We start from the raw sequence: 4,458 nt of genomic DNA, 5'->3' as shown, positions 1-4,458 counted from the left end.
CCCAAGGCACCCAGGGGAGGCTGAGCCTGCAAGGGATGGGAGATGGGGGAGCCAGAGGGCAGACGGAGTTGGTAGGCAGGATCCGTGGGCGGCCCCCAGGCCCCTGCCCCCAGCCCCAGCCCGCCTGCTCCTTTAGTCTGGAAGACTGGTAGGGAGGGAGGCCCCATGCTCTGCATTTCAGTGCTACTAGTCAGTGGGCTGGGCCTCCTAAGGGCCCGGGGAGGGGGGTTGTCAGAGGCAGGAGTCCCCCACATCCCTTCCCACTGTGCAAGGAGGGCAGGCATGGTCCTGGTCCTGACCCGCTGTGCACTGCTGCCTGGGGCCCCTCCTGTAACATGGGCTGGTTGTTCGGTTGCTCACACGTGTCCGACTCTTTGTGACCCTGTATGGACTGCAGCACGCCAGGCTTCCCTGTCCTTCACCATCTCCCGGAGTGTGCTCAAACACATGTCCGTTGATTGGTGATGCCACCCAACCATTTCATCTTCGGTCGTCCCCTTTTCCTCCTGCCTTCAGTCTTTCCCAGCCTGAGGGTCTTTTCCACATGTAACACGGGCACACGCAGGTAAAGGAGGACACAGAGCCGCTGCAGGCAGGGTGGTGGCCGCTGGTGTCCTGCCCGCCCCGCCCCAGCCATGGCAGAAAACGAGGTCACCCAGGAAAGCCGCTGTCAGCCAGAGGACAGGAGGCAGGGACAGGCCTGCCGCTGTGTGTGCGGCCATGAGCGCTTGGAGCTGAGGGGGCCCAGGGAGTCGGCCTTCCCAGACCTCTGGGCCGAGGGTCACGGGTCCAGGGACCCCTGGAATCCCAGGGTCTCTGAGATGCAGAAACCTGGCTAGGGGTCAAGCAGCCTCTGCAGAGTGGAAGCCTGAGGGGAGGGCATTCCGGGGAGAGGGGAGACCAGGGCCTGGTGGCTGGTGGGGACGCTGGGGACAGCCTGTCTCTGTCGCAGACGGCAGTGTGAGCAGTAGAACGAGACTCGCCTCGGCTCCCAGAAGCACTTCCCGGGGCAGGTGCCCAGTGGTAGCAGGTTCAGAGAAGACCTGTGGGGCGGCGGTCCTGAATTAAGGTCTCTGAAGGACTGCCCCGTGTGGAGAGCAGTGTGGCCCCAGGCGGAGCCAGGATGGGCTGTCCCGAGACGGCGTCAGGTCGGGCTCGAGCTGGGCGAGCTCGTTCGTGGGACGCACATGAGTTGCCAGGACACTAAGGATGGGGGCGCAGGGTGAGCCTGGGCATGGCAGCAGCTGGACTGGTGGTCACCTGCGGGCCCTTCTGTGGTCTGCGCAGGACAGATGCCCCGCGGGGCGTTACAGCCAGCCTACTTGCGTGCTTGACCGCTCCAGGCAGGGGCTGATTTGCTCCTACCCCAGCCTGACCTCTAGACTCCATCCCAGATGGACTCCTGGCTTCACAAACTGCTGTTGATCCAAGGAGGGGTGGCAATGGGCCTGGGGACCCATCACATGGGAGATTTTGGGGTCTGGCAGGACCATGTGGGGTGGAGAACCCCCGCTAGGGACTGGGGCTCCAGGAGAGGACGACAGGGCAAAGGGACCAGAGTTTGGGTGGAGCTGGTAGCTCCCCCGTCCCTGGGGGGCTTTGCATCCTCCCCAGAGCTCCTCTCCTCACCCGCGGGGGGCCGTGCGACGTCCCGTGCTGCCCGGGGCTGGGGGGCCGGCCCCAGTGCCCCTGGGGCACACCCCCACACCCACGTCCCCCCGTCCTGCAGGTGAACATGGTCATCGGGATCCTGGTGTTCAACAAGCTCGTGTCCAAGGACGGCATCACGGACAAGAAGCTGAAGGAGCGGGCAGGGTAGGACTGGGTAGCCACGCCGCGCCCCCCTTGAGGCGGGATGACCCGGAGCCCCTGCCCCCACCAAGTGGGTCGGGAGGTGGAGGCACGGAGCCCCTGACAGAGCAGGGGCTTCACGAGTTCTCAGAGGCCATGAAACTGACTGCTTCCCAAGACCCCAGGCCCACAGGGTGGAGGGCGGCGCGCCTAGCCTCTCCCTGCCCCTCTGTGGTCGGCTGGCCCTGAACTGGCACAGCGCCCCATCCTTGCAGTGCCTTCAGCACGGGGAGGGTGCGGGGCCAGGTGGGATGCTCCTCCTGCCTGGGGAGCCAGCCCCAAGAGGGTGGCGCCGGGACAGGCCCGCGGCGCTTGGGCAGGCGGTGCCCAGGGGCTGCAGTGCCCAACCTGGGCAGAGGCACGTGGGGCTGGGGCGATGCTCCTCCAGCTGTAGGGGCCGGGAGCCCCCTGGGGTCACGGACGGGGCCTGTCCCGCCCGAGCGCCGAGCCCTCCTCGCCTCGCCTCTGCCCTGGCCAGTGTCTGTGCGGGGGTCCACGCCCCTCCCCACCCCACTCTGTGTCAGTCCTGCCTGGTCTGCGTCTCTCTGTCTCTCTCCCTCGCCTCATCCTGCTCTTGCATTCCCCGTGAACAGAGGTTCAGGAGCCCTTCCCCATGGGCCCCTGGCGGGCTCTGTCCCGGTTAGAAACCTGCTCTGGGGGAGGCGTGTGACCCTGGGAGCCCGCGGGGGCTGGGAGCCAGCCGGCCTGGCTGTGGGCCTGGGCCCTGCGCGGCCTGGGCCTCTGCTCTGAGTCTGCGAAGTGGGGGCTTCGAAGCGTCAGCCACGCTTGCTCTGGGAACGGTGTAGCACGGGCCAGGACGGCGGCGAGGCTGGGGGCCAGGGCGGCGGCGAGGCTGGGCCCGTCCGCCCGTGGCGCTGTCCTCTTTGTCTCCTGCGGTGACTCCGTGAGGCAGGGTCTGCAGTCCTGCTCCCATCTCACAGCAGCGCAGACTGAGCCTGAGGTTGGGGGGTGGCGCAGGGGGCAGGGGGCAGGTGGAGCAGGGCTGGAGTCAGTTGGGCCTCCCCCGGGTGCAGTGGTGCCAGGGCTCAAAAGCCCAGCTGGACTCACCTGTGGGCCTGACTCCAGCACCCCGCCTGCTCAGTGCCAGCCGGGGGGCCGCTGCCCAGGTAGCTCATAGGTGCCCCCCGGGACCATCGAGCGAATCCCTCTGTCTCTGGCTGGGGCAGTGCCTGGTCCTGCCGGATGTGCGGGACCTGAGGGCAGGGACCGTGGCCTCGTCCAGGTGCCCCGCTGCTTGGTGTGAATGTGGGCAGCTCGCGTCACGCTGTGCTGAATGTGGGTATACATGGGCCCGGGCCGGCCCTGCCTTGCGGTCAGCCACACCCAGCCTCAAAGCCCACACTCGGCTCTCCCTGCCACCTAGCAGGTCCAGGACCCCGGGTGGAAAGAGACCCAGGGACCCCTGGTCCCCATCCTCACCCATGCCCTGGAGCCTCGCCCCCCCAGACCCCGTCCCCCAACCTGGGGAGGCTTGGGCTGGACGCCCTCTGATTAGTTATGGGGCTTCACCCCTCCTGCTCCCCCTGCCTGTTTCCGTGAGAACAGTTTTGCTCTCGTTTCAGTCTGTTAATTTCACTCGCAGTCAGCTGCCCCGGGCCCCACCTCAGGTGCCCCCCAAAATGTGCCAAGTGTGCAGCCCTCTCTGAGGCTGACGCCGCCTCTGAAGCCGCCAGTCACGCCATGTCAGTGCCACCGCTCGCCCGCGCGCGGGCTCTGCGCCCCGCGGTCACGTCTCGTTCGCGTTACGCTTTCTCTGTCCTTCGTGTCGTCTCTGCTGTCCCCTCTGGGCCTCGGCAGTCCCCCCAGTCTCCTCATGCTGCGGTCCCGCGGTCCCTGCCCGGCCCGTCTTCTCCCTTCCCGTCCTCCAGGGCCTCGGGGAACGAGCCAGGCCCGAGGGCAGGGAGCCAGGCTGGGCCTCTGGCTGTGAGAACACGGTCTGCTGGTGGCCGTCGTCAGGGTGTGGTCGTGCTGGGGTCACCGTGCTCCGCGTGAGTGTGGCGGAGTGTGGGAGGAGTTGTTTGTTGGTCGGGAGTTGCAGTGTGTGAGAGGCCGCCACACCTGTGGAAACCGGGTGTGTTGGGGCAGCTGGCCTGTTCGCTGACCCCAGCCGCCTCCAGGGGCCACAAGCAGGGCAGGGGCAGTGCAGCCTGGGGGCTTAGATGACCCAGGAGTGTCTGGTCATCTGGTCCCCAGAGACAGAGGTCCCCGGGACCCTCCTGGGGGAGAGCCCGCCTGGCCTCTGGACACTCGGGGTGGAGACGCAGCATCCTCTGGAGGGGGATGGGCTGCTCCTCCGTGCTGGGGTCCACAGCCCAGACACCTGGGGCTCAGCTGAGCCCCTCCGTTGTTCTGCAGGCAGGCAGGCCCGTGGGGCGGAAGACAGCTTCAGCTGTGACTCGGGCTGTGCTGAGAGGCTGTCCTCGGAGCCCTGGGGGACGTACTGGGCAGGTCGCACGGGAGGTCAGTGGCAGTGGGCCTGCCCAGCCCCGTTCACGCCCAGACCCCTTCCCCAGGGGCATCTTACTTTCCCACAGGGGCGGCTATGCAACTGCCCCTCCTCCTGCCCAGCGGTCACACCTGGCACCG

General features: G+C 67.3%; 1 long non-coding RNA gene across 1 annotated transcript in view; it reads left to right on the top strand.

The window, feature by feature from the left end:
• Window positions 1-4,458, top strand: part of LOC105002279 — a 7,571-nt gene that overhangs the window by 729 nt on the left and 2,384 nt on the right. Inside the window, exon 2 of the long non-coding RNA XR_826932.1 lies at window positions 1,730-1,815. This is a non-coding gene — a long non-coding RNA (uncharacterized LOC105002279). The remainder of the gene's footprint in view (window positions 1-1,729; window positions 1,816-4,458) is intronic.

This window comes from Bison bison, unplaced genomic scaffold (genome assembly GCF_000754665.1).
Source record: "Bison bison bison isolate TAMUID 2011002044 unplaced genomic scaffold, Bison_UMD1.0 scf7180017864444, whole genome shotgun sequence".
NCBI classification, from domain to species: domain Eukaryota; kingdom Metazoa; phylum Chordata; class Mammalia; order Artiodactyla; family Bovidae; genus Bison; species Bison bison.
The sequence above is the reverse complement of the archived record's forward strand: the minus strand, read 5'-3'. Positions and strand labels throughout refer to the sequence as shown.